Here is a 14,806-nt window from a genome sequence, read left to right as displayed (position 1 = left end):
TTTCTGAATACTGCGTCGGAAGGTCCCCCGTGTTCATGATGTTCACATGGTAGTGGTCTCCGATCTGGCTAGCCTCACTTGAAATGAAGGTGGGACCACAGTATTCACACAAGACATACCATTGTCTCCATTGATTTCATAAGTCAAGCACTGGAAAACAAATGTTGAACCGGCAAGAGGCTGGGATGAGAGACCCTTGAGTCCTAAGCCTCCCTGAACTACACCAGTGAACCCTTGTCTCCAAGCAAAACAAAATCAGAAGCCAACTACAACTATGAGTCCAGCCATGAGGGGAGCATGCCCCTTTCTGTGGTGTAAATACAGCCGATTTCGAGCTGCCTGCACGGTGCAATAGAACATGGGTGAGGAGGGAAGGGGGTGTGCAGTGACCCCGTACGCGCTGCAAAATACACCCACTATACGTACCATAAAATGTGTAAACCTCTAAGGCATAGAGCTAGTAAATTAGGAAGTGGATGGATTTTGACTTTTTGTGATCTTTATTACACAGTTTAATCATAGCTTGATACATTTACCTTCTGTAAGGGCCATCTTTAACAAAACTGGTTGGCACAATTCACCCTTTTGCCCTCAGGAGCCAGAATGGGCCAACTCCAGTCTCACCTGTATCGCCACCTCTGAGGAGTGGGCTAGGGAAGGGAGGGACAGAAGGTCAAGAAAAAAAATGGCCCAAACCAAAAGAGCAGGGACAGGAAGTGAGACTGGCGGTCCCAACCTGGAACTGAGGTACCCGAATGCTCCTGCAGCAGTTTCTCCTCCTCATCCTTCCAGCTTTAGACTGACCTGGAAGTGGGGTGGGGGGGACAGGAAATACTGACTCAGTATCTTGTGATACAGGTGACACAGTGGACTCTGACAGGTCATTCCAAACTTAGCTGCCCTGAGACAATGCCCTGGGGAACCTCATGTGAGAACCTGTGTCTGGCTGACCCGGGGCCCATCCCCACCCACACACCCTTTTGTTTCTCCAAGGAGTACAGGGGTGGGGCGGGAGGGGAACCCAATTTGGCACTGGTGCTCTGCCTGGTAGTAAACAGCCTGGAGACAGCCAGAGCTGGGGACAAGGATCTCCACTGTCACTGTCACCTAGTGCATGGGGTGGGAGGGAGAGGAGGATGGCCTAGCAACCTATCCCACCCACCAAGTCCATTTCATCCTTCATGTCTCTATAGCTACACGAAATAAGTCCTCTGTTCTTCACCTCCCCGCCCCCAAGTACCTAAAAGTATAAATAATAGGAGAAGGGATTTGGGTCCCTCCATCACTAGCCGCTGTGAAGACTCTCCTCAGGCCACTGCGGGGCGGTGAGGCTCCGGAGAGCTGGCCAGCGCCGCCCCACGTGGGGCCTGCGCTCACTCAGGTCCGGTCGGTGCGGGTGGATGCCATGCCTCCATCGGACCTGCGCCACGCCCTCGCCTTGAGAGCTGCGTGCCTTCCGTGCCCACCAGAGAGAGGTGAGTGGCTCCACCGCTCGCGGGTAGAGCGGACGCAGTCGGGGAAAGCGCAGCTGCGGGCGGGCGCGCGCCGAGGGAGGACGGTTGACCTTCAGCCATGCAGCTTCCAGACTCCTCCTGTAGCAGCGGAAAATTCAAAATCCAAGCTCAGACAGGACTAAGAGCCTCGGGGCGGGGATGGAATGGAGAAAGACTGGGGGATAGCAGTCATTCTAAGATTACTGTGATGGGACCTGCCATGCAATGTGAGTGGCGACAGATCAAAGAGGTTCCCCTGGCCTGAGCTTCCTGAGGCAGCAGGTCTCAAAAGTCCAACCCTGCCCAAGCTGCTGGGACAGACATGTCCTGACCTTCCCAGTTGTAGTGTGTAGGGCAGCAAAGGAGGGACCACAGTGGCGTGTTGAATGGATGAGGATGCAGGCCCACCCTGGCTCAGGAAGAAGGGGAAGGGAGCGCACAGGATTATTTGAGTCTCAATTCACCCCTCCCTCCCTTCATTATTTTCATTATCTCATTCATTCATTCTTTCGTTCACATGGACTGACCTGCTGAGCTGGGCTCTGGTCTGTCAGCTAACCCTGTAGGGAACCACAATTCAGAGGAAGCACAGAGGTCCATGGGACTCATCCTTTCGATGAGAGGAAATTGTATTCCACACCCAGAAAAGGGAAATCAGGACCCTAACACAAAAGGAAGTAGTTAGACGAATATAAAATGAAAATGTGGGCGAGCCGAGCAGGGTGGTTAAGCCTTAGCACCTGCTGTCTGCAGCCGGGACCTGGGGTTGGCTCCTGTATTCCAGCAGAGCTCCAGCCTCATGCAAGGCACTCTTGCACCCAGCTGAGACTCCCTCCTCAGTATAACTAGACAAATTAAAAGAGAACTGGATAGAGAATAACAGCAAAAAGTACTAAATGCTTCCAGTTGGAGCTGTGCCTCACAGGGCCGAGAGTGGTAGAAAACATCTCACTTCACCTGGTGTTAGTAGCAGCTGAAAGGACGCTTCTAACAGGAAGCCACCCAACATGCACCCATTAAGAGGCCCTACCTCTCCCGCTGTAATCCCCACTGTGCTTTGTTGTGGTGGTGGTGTGTTGTTTTCTACTCCGTGTATCATGAGAAAAATCTCCTAGCTCTCATCACTATTCCAGGGTCTCTCTCCTCTCTGGGTGTTGAGGATACAAAAGAATAACTGGTCTCTTGGTCTCGTTCTGATGTCCTCTGTCTTTCTTCCTGCCTTTCTCCTGTTCCTTGTCCAAGTCCACACTCCCATTCTTGCCCCTCACATTGCATGGCAGGTCCCATCACAGTAATCTTAGAATGACTGCTCCATCCAGGAGCCCAGTTTCTAGGAGCCTGCTCTGAGTTCTCCTATCCTGGAAGGTTCCATCCTTGGTAGTGCCCAAGCAGACTTTATTCCCATGGCCTGGGTGGTGGAATTAAGTATACAGGGGAGATGATAGATGGCGTAAAGCCACAGTGCTCAGCAGATGCTTCGGAGTCTCCTTCAGTTGGGTTCATCCTTCAGCGAATCTTCTGTGAGGGGACTCAGTGGCTGTACCCATTTCCCATCACAGTTAAGACAAATGACCACAAGCACACTGTCTCAGAGCAGCACAGATTTATAGTCTCAGAATTTGGAAGGTCAGATCCAAGAGCTCTCAAGAGGGTACAGTGCTTTGTGATGGCTCTGAGTGAGAGACGGTTCTGGGGGAGGGGCCTCTGTCTGGTGGCCTTTCTCAACTTGAAGCTGCCTACACTCTTGCCTCAATCCCCTTTCAGGGCCTTCTGTGTCCCTCTTGACATGACATGAGATCCACTCATATAACCCAGATAGCCTCCCTATCTTAAGATTTAGTCACACTTACCACATCCCTTTTGGCGTTTAAGAAGACATATTCACAGGCTCCAGGGACTGGGGCGTAAATATTTTGGGGGATGTCCCTGGGACCTCTGTGCTAGGTCTGTGTTAAGTGTAGCTGACACTGGAGGACATCTTCATTGTACCTATGATGCACTAAGGACTTTACAACTCTGCTGGTAGTAGAGCTGGGCTCTGGGGTACCTCTGTCTGAACTTGAAGTGACCCCCACCTCTCTGCCACCATTGTTGCTCCCAAGATACCAGCGCACCCCAAGGCCCAGACCAAGCAAGGATTAAAGCTGACTGAATTCGGGGGGAGGGGATGTCTCTGGTCAGGCCTTGGTCTATGTTATAAGTGTGTTGTTAGTCTTCCCTCCCTGTCATCTCTTTCCCATAGTACCCACATCCCATAGTAAACACTTAAACCATGATCCTAGAAGATCATGAGTTTAGAACTTGGGTGGGGGGTTTCCTGTAGATGCTTTTATTGTTTGATTGACAGTTGGTTGTTTGGTTTTCTTGTGGTGCTATGGATTGAACCCAGGACCTTGTACAATCTCACTCAGTACCCTACTACTGACTTGTACCCCAGCCTGCCCATGCATGCATCCACCCATCCACCCATCTATCCATTCATCTACCCATCTATCCATTCATCTACCCATCTATCCATTCATCTACCCATCTATCCATTCATCCACCCATCTATCCATTCATCTACCCATCTATCCATCTATCCAGCTAATTATCTAATTATCTATCTATCTATCTAATTATCTATCTATCTATCTATGGAGACAGGGCCTCACTATGCAACCTGACCTTTAACTCTTGATACCCTTGCTTCAAGCTTTGAGTGTTGCGATTACATGTGTGCGCCGCCATGCCAAGTCCCAGCGGCTCTCTAAGGGCTCTTTGTCATCCTCCTCCCTCCATGTACCCCAAAGGAGGCAACTCTTCTAAAAGGGAAACAAAACCAGTCTCCATCTTCCCAGCTCCTTGCCACAAAGAATCTTAGCATACTTGAGCCAGAGCAGAAAATAGTAGCTTTCCATGGGTGCTGTGTTAAGGATGGATGGCTTAACGTTCTCAGAGCACTTGCTAGAGCCAGGCCTAGTTCTAGGAGTTTTAGACTTATTAACTCGTTTGTTGCAACCCTGTGAAGTATTGTTAGTCATGCCATTTTACAAATAAGAAAAGGGAGACCCAGGGATACTGAAGGTCACAGAGCATCTGTGGAGAAGTCAGAGTTTGGCCCATGCTCCATAAACAAGGCAGGTGCTGCTAAGGATGCCAAGCAGCCCCTTCCTGGCTCATAAAACTGTAGCTAGCAAAGCCCTTTGTGCTTCTCTGCCTTGCAGACTCTCTTCACACCCCTACTAAACTCCCTTCCTTCCTTCCTTCCTTCCTTCCTTCCTTCCTTCCTTCCTTCCTTCCTTCCTTCCTTCCTTTCTTCCTTCTTTCCTTCCTAGACTGGGACTAGAACCCAGGGCTCTACCACTGAGCTACATCATCTCCAACTCTTCCTTAGGCTCTTCCTTTGGCTGGCTTTGAAATTGTTAGAAGGACCTCAAACCCCTGCTCAGCCCACCACATTCTCTAGACTAGCTGGGACCACAGGTTGTACTAGCACACTCAGCTGGTCTCCTGGTTTCTGTGTCCACCAGAAGTGAGGGTTTCCTTATATTTGATTCATAGGCTGGTCTCTATATTAAGCCCCATTTTAAAGAAGAAACTGACCCAGGAGAGCTGCCTAGTTTCCACAGCAACGGGCCTGCAAAAGTCCCCTGAACTTCCCCCTTCCCAAAGAACTCAGCCTGAGCAAACCTAGCCTGAAAGCTCCCCCCACGCCCCCACCCCAAATCCCAAAAACAGCCCTTTAGATCGGCGATTCTCTGTCACCCTAATGTTGCAACCCTTTAATATAGTTCCTCATGTCGTGGTGACCCCCCCAGCCATAAAATTATTGTCATTGCTACTTCATAAGTATAAGTTTGCTACTGCTAATGAATCATAATGTAAACTTCTGATAGGCAGGGTTTCTAGTATGTGACCCCCATAGAGGTCATGACCCACAGGTTGAGAACCTCTGCTCTAGATGCCTATGCTCATATTTCACCTGGATGTGAGTTGTCCATCCCTTCAAAACACACACACACACACACACACACACACGCACGCACACACACACAGGCCTCAGCATCTCCTGTCTGCAGATGTCCCCATTAGTCCCAGGCTTCTAAGAGCCTTCAGATCACCTAGGGAGGAGCAAAAGCAGCCATGTGATGCTCTGCTTGTCCAGGTCACCCAATGAATCAGCTCAGGTCCCAGCCTGCTGGTGTGTGGTCGATGCCAGAAATGATCATTCTCAGAGCAACCAGCCTCCTGCCGCCCAGACTATTCTAGAAGGTGCTTGACTCAGCAAGGGTGGGTACTACTGAGGAGGGAAGCTGTCTACCTGCATCCACTTGCGTGATCAGCCCTGGGACATGTTCCGCGGTGACAGGAAGCATAGGGCAGGGTGGCACAGAAATGAGCTGGCACTGAAGGCTTGGGAGGAAGTAACTACCTGTTCTTCTGTCTGGAGCATGAAGAGAGATTTGATCTGAGATCTGAGGCTGGCCAGCTCTGGGCATTAGAAGGGCAAGCTGGGAGAACAGTATTTTTTGTTTGTTTGTTTGTTTGTTTGATTTTGGTTTTTTGAGACAGGGTTTCCCTGTGTAGCCCTGGCTGTCCTGAAACTCACTCTGTAGACCAGGCTGGCCTCAAACTCAGAAATCCGCCTGCCTCTGCCTCCCAAGTGCTTAAAGGGATTAAAGGCATGCGCCACCACTGCCTGGAAAGATCAGTGATTTTTTTTTTTTTTAAGTAGTTTATCTTTGCTCTTTCTTAATTCCCCATTCTGTCCTCTGTGTGTATCCACTGCTTCTGCGTCAGTCCCAGTCCCAGTCCCAGTGGGAAGCAGGAACCTGAGGGACAAGATTCAGAAGACTGATCAAAGGAGTGGTCAGGTGGGACTAACATATCTGGGGACCTGGGGCTCCTCCAAGGCCTACAGGAGGAACGTAGGGAGAAAGAGGAGAGAAAGGCTAATAAGAGCTGGCACCTTCAGTAAGAGGAGGCAGATAATCTAGAGTCACCCTGGCAGAGGGACCAAATCCCTTGAGTCCCCATTCTCCTCCTATTGGCCAGACCAGGGAACCAAAGCAGGGAGCCAGGACTCAGTCTTCCAAGAAACAGGGGTAAGAGTGGGTGTGGACAGGCAAAGGAGAACACTCAGAGAGATCCTGCCTGAGTACATGGTCTGCTGTCGGCCATTTTCTGGATATTTCCAGAGCCATCACCCCAAGTTTGATACTGGAAAATGGAATAAACCCATTGTCACTGAGCTCAGCATAAAGACTGGCTTTAGGCAAAATGCCAAAACAAACAAACAAACAAACAAATAAATAAACATGAAAACCCCCCAAACTCTGGGAGACTGGGAAAGAAGAAAAAGAGCAAACAGTGCCTGCTGGGGACTGAGAACTGGCCTTGTCTCTGGAGCCCAGCCCACGAGGGAAGGGATTTCTGTGGGCGTGAAAGATGGTCATTAGTAGAAGATTCCGAGTCAGCATTCCAGGAGCCTTTACTATCCCCGGCCCAGGAAGCTTCTGGAAGGTGATATATACTTCTTCTTAACCTTGTGAGTTGTGTGTGGCTTATAAGGTTGTTGCCAGGTTACATCTGCAGCACAGCAAATTCCGCTGCCCATGTCTGACCATGGAGGTGGAGCAGCCAAGGGGGTGAGCTTCTTTGTTTATTGGAGGTGTGGGGTATTCAAGACAGGGTTTCTCCGTGTAATAGCCCTGGCCATCCTGGAACTCACGTTGTAGACCAGGCCGGCTTTGAACTCATAAAAGGTTCATCTGCCTCTTCCTCCCATGTGCTGGGATTAAAGGTATATGTCACCACACCCAGATTGCCTTTTTAAATCTAGAGTTTTCTTATGAAAGGCAAGGTCAGAATGGCCTCGCCTGGACCTCTACTACCAGTTCTGATGCTCTAAGAAACTGGGGGTAAGATTCATGTACCACTCCACAAGGTGAGGTGCACATCTATAGGAAGCTTAATTCAAGGGCATGAAGGATCTAGGAGTGGTTCTGTGGGGCAGAGTGTTGCTTAGCCTGTGTAAGGCTGTGGGTTCAATTCCCAGCACTACAGAGTATATAGGTATCCAGAGGCACAAGATGTTGTTTGGATATCTGCAAACAGAAACTATGAGATAGAAACTTGGAGACAGGACCACTAAGGAGAGCTAGCCTGAGCCAGGGACCATCAACCAGAGTTTATGTAGGTTATTCATAGCACCATAGGAGCTGTGAGGCATGAGAGCAATGTGGGGTTCACTTTATAGCAAACTATTGCCACATCATGGCTGAACTCCAGAGAGTCGACGCACAGATAGCCAGCTGACAGTGGGCTTTAAAACAGCGTTCTTTCCTGGAGGGAGAGACAGAGGCGAAACGTCATTATTGAGTGAAACAATTTTAGGATTCTGAGCTCCCATAGCATCTAGCTGGGCATGCACTTAGGCAGTTTGCAGCACCTCTGCTTTTCAGTCTACGAGAGGGAGAGAATGAGACTCATTGCAACAAAACTCAGGCGTAAGCTCTAAGGATACAAGAAACACCAAAAAACATAGCAGGAAGCCATGCGGTGGAGGCACACGCCTTTAATCAGCACTGGGGGAGAGGGGAGGGGGGGGCAGGGGCAGGATGATCATATACATTCCTGTCTAGCTCGGACTTCTCAGGAGACCCTGTTTTAGAAACCAAGAGAGGAAAGGGGTATCTGGAATATTGAATAGCAATATCAATTGGCATGGATTGAATGTTCATTGCTGTGTGAGGAGTCTTGAGCTGAGAAGGCGACCCTTGGTTTAACTCATGTGACATGACCGACCCTCTCTTAGGTAGTGTCCCCATCTTCAGGCAGGGAAAGGCTCACAAAATGGTAAAAGACTGAGCGAAGGTCACCCTGTCAATACGAAGGGCTGGAATTTAAAGCCAGGTGCTCTGGCTTTCAAACCCGAACTCTTAGCTATATTCAGAATGACAATTTAAACAAAAAGAAAGGCAGGGGTGGAGAATTCGGGACAGCATGGGGAGGGGGAGGTGAAGTGTGGTGTGTGTGTGTGGGGGGGGTGACAGACATGTAGGTAATCCCTGGGGCTCTCTAGCCAACCAGTCTAGAAGGTGGTGAGCTTTGAACTCAGGGAAAGACCTTGTCTCAAAAAAACCAGGCGGGGTGCCCTCCACACACAGAAGTACACGCATGTATGCATACCACACACAAGATTTACAACGTTCACTACACTCACACATACGAATACAAATTAGGGGGAAAAACCCGATGAACATTTTCAGGCACAGATAGTTTATTCTGGAAAATTCCATTTGTGAACATTTTTCAAAAAGGAGGGATTTCACAATGGGAACCAGAGAGCAGGCTGAGCCAGTCTCTGTCAGCACCAGAAGAGAAACACCCCATCCTTCCCACCCCCACCCCACCCCAGCTATTTTGGCTGCTCTTGTACCTTCTGCCTTCTGTGAAAAGTCCCACCTAGAGCAGTCGTTCTCAGCCTGTGTGTCTCGACCCCTATAGGATTGAATGACCTTTTCACAGGGGTCATCTCAGACCATTGAGGAAAACACAGATATTTACATTATGGTTCGTACAGTCACAAAATTACAGTTATGAAGTATCAATGAAAATAATTTTATGATTGGGGGTGGGCCACAGCACTAGGAGGGTTGAGAACTACTGACCTATAGACTACACCCTAGCACCCTGAGCTACCCAAAGGGCTTGGCAGCCACTGACATAGATCTACTCTGTCCCTCTCTAGTCTACACCTCGGTTTGCACTCCATCTCTACTCTGTCTCTCTGTCTCAGACTTGAGCTTTGCAGACTCGCCACCAACCAGTTCAGACATTTATTCCATAGATTCGAGTGTGGGTCCCGAGCATGGGTTGTGCAGACAGGCAACTGTATGCCAGCAATCCTATCAGGCAGTGTGAAGACCTCTGGGAAGTGTATCAGTGGAGTCATCAGCCCAAACTGGGAAAGTTCAGAAAATGAGAGGCAGAGGCAAAGGGTCTTGTGGGGGGGGGGTGCGGGGAGGGTAAGGCCCACTGGAACCCAGGTATGCACTTGTGAGAAACCTAGATGCAAGGTGGCATAGGGTGGGATGTAGATTTGAATCTCAAAGGCTTCATTAAGTAAGTGGGTGGCCTCGGGCAAGCTATTTGTCTTCTCGTGCCTCAATTTCTCTCCATTATAAATGGGAAAAATAGTAGCACTTGCCTCATAGAGTTAATCAAATCAACACGTTTAAGCGCGCGTATAACAAGGCAAGCTGTGACTATTTGCTATTAGTGTTTAGGGCAGTATGTAGGGCAGAGGACAGTAAGTTTTCCTTGATGTCTCCATAAAACCAGAGAAGGTCATTCATTATGTCCTTGACTATACCCACTGGCTCTGGAAGCACCGGGTCTGGGATCCAGAGGCTAAGCCCCAGGCTTCCAGCAGGTAGAGAAAGGCCCAGAACTGTGACACCCACCTCATTTACTGAGTGGATACGATGTTAGAGACTGAAGATGAACGCAGAAAGGCTACCCCTCTCTACCTTTCTCCCAGCTTCCCACGTTGGGTTTCAGCGTCCCTGGGAGCGCCTGTGGCTGAAGAAGTCCCCTAGTGCTTCAGCAGCTTGGCTTCTTCCGCAGAGCCAGTCTCTAGGTCAGGATGCTAGCAGGGAGGGGGATGGGGATGCTGCACCTCCGGGACCGGCGAGCGCTCAGGCCACCTCGGCCCTTCTAGCAGGCGCCTCGCCTGTGGCTTGCGGTCAGTGTGAGCTGCAGGGCGTGGACCGACAGGTCTGGCTGTGCCTGGACTAGGGTTGGGAGCGGGAAGAATCTCGCACAACGTGGCCCAGAGTGGCTAGGAGAAAGGGACCTGCGTGCCTGCAGGAGTCCCCAGCCTTTCCTGGAGGCTCACGCACTGCACCAGAGGACATCAGGCCCGCGTCCCAGACTGTCGCCGCCAGGTACGTGTTCCCGCGAGCCAGGCTCCTTCCTTTTGCCATGGTTACGGGTCACTGGCTTACCAGGGATGGGAGAAGCGAGGTCTGCTGGGTTCTGAGTCCTGTTCAGGAGCGCAGGGTCGGGTGTGCTTGCGCTCCGGGCCGGCCAGCGAAGGATGCGGGAGCGGCGGCACAAGAGGCGGGCACACCCCCAAACACCACCGTGTGCGTGCGGTGAACCCGCAGAACTGACTGTGACGGAAGTCAGCAGGGAATGTCTGCCCTGGAGCGCCAGCGCCCCGGGTCCCTCTCCTGGGTCCAGTGTCTCTTTATGCGGTCGCCACTGGGTTTAGCAGCCGCCCCCGCGGCTGGCTCCGTGGCCACCTGGTAATTTCTTCACCCTCAAAAAAAAGTATGAGACCTCTAACCCTTCATTTACCCAGTTCTGGTGATCTAAAGATTGCACTGGGGTCCATTTCTGTTCACACTCGAGTCTTCGTGGCCCTTCTTCCAACAGGCTCTGAGCTCAAACTCTGAGACCCAAACAATTCCCATGTCCTTACCTTCTGCTCTGGGGGGTAGGGTGGGGAGGGGAGGCTGGGTGGAGCTGGCCCACTGCCAGTCAGCAGGAGCCATCAGAACACTTGCTGGTCTGAACGCTTAAATCCCCTCTGGGAATCAAATGTCCCGGAGAAAAAGCTGTGCCCCAGGTCTGGATGAAGGAACAGGTGGACGAAAGCGTGACAGGCGCTAAGGCAGCAAGCCTCCTGGGGTTCAGCACTGGGTTGGTGCCAATGTGCCAGAGGCCTTGGGCATGTCTTGCTGTGAGGGGGTTGGGAAGGATACCTGTGGGTAGATGAATCAACCCTAGAGTTTAATGAGGTGGCATGTGGCAGTCGCTTGCCCTCCCATCTGACACAAATCTGAGACAATATAGTCAAGGCTATGGCTTGCTTCATTCTTTTGGCCCCCTGCCTGCATCTCCACCTCTCAACCCAGAGGGAGAGGGGAATTTCCTGAGCTCAGTGGGCTGGGCCGGCTGTATAGGGTCCGCTTTCAGTTCCCTGGCCAGTTCCAGAACTTCATAGCTCATTTAAAGCCACTTCTCTTCATTAGAGTTTGGGGTTCCTCTTCTTTTTTTATTTGTTTCTTCACCCTTTCTCTCCTTCCTACTCCCCAGGGGGCCTACACTAGCGCGCCATGCGCATTGCTGGTCCGAATACCCTCCTTTCAAACTTCAGTTGACCCTTCTAAGAAAAGAGACTTGCCTCTAGAGCTCACTCTCTAGTGTAGCGATGAGACCACACAGGCAAAGCTTGCACCTCCAGATAGATGCCAACTCTGAGAAGTCCCCTCCCCACCCTCTCTCTGCTGCAGCTTCTTGTTGAAAGGCACACAAAAGGAAGAGAGTTATCGGACAGGGACTAGAGTCAGACGGACTGTTAAACTGAGATCTCCAGGGGCTTAGCATCCAAATTCCTGTTTCAGCTGGTGGACCTCAGCCAATGTACTTTCCCTCTCTGAACCTTCATATATTGCAGGGAAATAGAGATGACAATACTCACTTGATAGAGTGAATAAAAAAATTAAAATTAAATAACCCTGCAAATGAGTCCAGTACACAGTAGACCCTAAAGTGTTTTGGGAGATAGGAATACTAATGTTCACACTAGCCACTGCGGCAGAGCAAACCACTTTAAATGTGTGAGCTCCAGCTAGGAGCAGTTGATGGCTTCTGTGGGAGGAAGACTCAGTCTTCTTTAAGGGGGTGACCTATGCATGATAGGTCACCTATGATCCACACATAGAACTGGGGCTCATACTATTCCTATAGATCTGAATGGCTCCTTTTTTTTTTTTTTTTTTTTTTTTCTGGAGAGTAAGGAACAACGTGTGGAATAAATCCAAATCCCGGAAGAGTTAAAATGTACACCTCTGGGTGGCCAAAGAATCAGAATAACTGTTGACAGGGGATAGGATCAGCTCCTCCAGCAGGATTGAAGGTTGAATTCAAATCCTCCATCAGTTGACAGTAGAGTAGTCCCTGCAGCTAATGCTGGAAGACACAGGAGTAAAGGGCAGCTTCAACAAGGCAGCACAAATTGCATTCAATAGGGCACAGAGAAATGAGGGCAGGAACCTGGAATAGAGATAGGAAGGTGGAGATGGATCTGGGAGGAGTTGGGGGAGGGGAAAATGGAGGTGAATGTGATCAGAGTAACTTGTGTTACTATATGTCTCTAAATAAACAAGACAAGCAAGCAACCAAACAACAACAATAACAAATAAGGCTCAGAACACTTGTTTCTGTTGCTCAAAAAGACTGTGATTTAGGAAGGGCTTAGGCATGGGTGCTCTCGGCTTGTGAATCAGACAGATGGCCCATCTGTCATTGGATCACACACTTGTATAGCAGAAGTCTTGTCCCAGCTGTCAACTGGAAGTTCACCCGGGGCTGTAACTTCTTGTCTTGGTTGGTGAGTGCCCTCCAGTTTAGCACCTAAATTGCAACAGCAACTCTCTCCAGAGATAAGGAGTGGGAGCTGTCCGTTCCTTCAGGCTGCACTCGGAAGCTGGAACAATACTGTTTCCACTTAATTCTACTGGTCAGGCTATCACAGAGCCCACCAGAACCCGGGAGGAGGGCCTTCTACTCCCTGCAAGACAAATATGGGATAGATTGCAGACATCTTAGAATCATCACAATGTGGATGTCTCCCCTCCCTTTCCTTTTTCTTCCCTTCCCTTTTCTTCCCTTCCCTTCCCATTTCCTACTTCTTCCCTACCCCCTCCCCTCTGCCTTTTCACAGTCTGATGTAGCCCAGGCTCGCCTCAAACTAGCTGTGTGATTGAGGATAACCTTGGGCTTCTGCTCTTCTTGTCTTATCTTCCCAGCACTGGGATTACGGGTACATGCCTGGTTTCATGCAGTGCTAAGTACTGAACCCAGGGCTTTGTATACGCTAGGCAAGCTTTCTACCAACCGAATCAGATTTCCAGCACCCTCCCTTTCCTTCCCTTTCGATGCCATGCGTTAGTTCATCCTGGGCAAAGGTGAAGGGTGAGGACTAGCAGTGATGCGCTTTTCCATGCCAAAGACGTTATTAGAGTCAGCATCTCTGGTCCCCAGTCAGGGATAAGGGAGGAAGCATCCTATGTGATAGTTCTCCCAGCATCCATTTCTCAGGATATCTCTAAGGCATCAGCCCCCACCTCTGGCAACCTCATGACTTCAAAACCAAGAGGAAGAAGCTAAAGAAAGAGTAATTTGGATTTGGGAAAAGAGAATTTAGCAGGAGGCCGGGCCTAGATCAAATGTAGTGAGCATCTATGCAGCACCCAGAAGTCTGTTTGCTTTCAGGAGGTTTCTGTGTGTGCTTGGATGACTGTTGTCATACATTATTGGATCACTAATTGACGAGATAGAGCTCTCAGAGTGGGTAGGCAGGAAGTGTAAGGGAGAGTGCAGCCGACTTGGGTTGCCATGGCAACCTAAAGGCCTGGGGTTACTCTGGCCTGAAGCAAGAAGGATGCTCAGACAGCTTCCACCCCCTCAGACCACAAACCCTCCTGGCTTGATGTCTCTGGCTGGGCATTCTGGTTTCCATTGTGATGCATGTTCACCCAGAGCCAACTACCCAACACCGTTAGAAAAAAAACAAAACAAAAAACCAAAAAACTCACTCTCTTCCTGCTCTCTCATCCACAGCCTGTCTGTCTCCCCCAGTTTGTCAACTTCTGACTTCAGTCTCAGCCACACCAGACTTCAAACAGGCTGCAGAAGATATGAGTGTTGAGTCACTCACTCGCTCAAACACTTGAAGTAGTTAGTGTACATTTTTCTTGGTAGAGGACAAAATGGACCCAGGTCCTCCATCACAGAGCTAGCTGTCTAACGGGTGAAGTGGGAGGCTGAGAATATAGGTCAAAGGTCAGAGGGTTGTGGTAATGGAGAAGGGTGTGGGCATCCAGAAGTCACCATGCACCACAGGGTTGCAGCCTGTAAAAAACCAGTGTCTAGCTCAAGACATGCAAGCACATCCTGTGTCCCCTCACTTTGCGCTCGCCTGACATTAGAACCCCGTTACACCTCTTTCTGTATGAGGTGCTCTAGACTGGCTCTTACAGTCATAATGTGAGGACAGGTTCACCTTTTAGAATTGCAGGTCAGTCAGAGGGAAGGACAAAGAAGTCTCAGGGAAAGATGGTGTAGGAGTAGAGGGGGAGATTGGTTTGCTCTCTGGGCTCAGGAAGGGCTGCATGGAGGAACTGGTATCACAGCTGGGCTGGAAATTTTAGGTATGTGTCATAATCACCCAGAGGGATTGCTGAAAACACAGCCTCCCAGATTCATCCCCGTGTGTGTGTGTGTGTGTGTGTGTGTGTGTGTGTGTGTGTGTGTGT

At 50.0% G+C, this 14,806-nt stretch overlaps 1 protein-coding gene across 2 annotated transcripts in view; it reads left to right on the top strand.

Moving 5' to 3' along the window:
• Positions 1-1,260: 1,260 nt before the first annotated feature.
• The window catches only part of Gpr68 (G protein-coupled receptor 68), a 35,845-nt gene continuing 22,299 nt past the window's right edge, over positions 1,261-14,806 (top strand). The window contains exon 1 of one of the 2 annotated variants that reach the window (XM_029484365.1): positions 1,261-1,475. The gene's annotated coding sequence lies outside the window, so the exon portion shown is untranslated. Of the gene's footprint in view, positions 1,476-10,153; positions 10,427-14,806 lie in introns of those variants that run through there. The other variant, XM_029484364.1, reaches the window with a different exon arrangement.

The sequence above is a fragment of the Mus caroli genome, chromosome 12 (genome assembly GCF_900094665.2).
Source record: "Mus caroli chromosome 12, CAROLI_EIJ_v1.1, whole genome shotgun sequence".
NCBI classification, from domain to species: Eukaryota; Metazoa; Chordata; class Mammalia; order Rodentia; family Muridae; genus Mus; species Mus caroli.
Note: the sequence above shows the minus strand (reverse complement) of the source record. Positions and strands in the feature narration are given on the sequence as shown.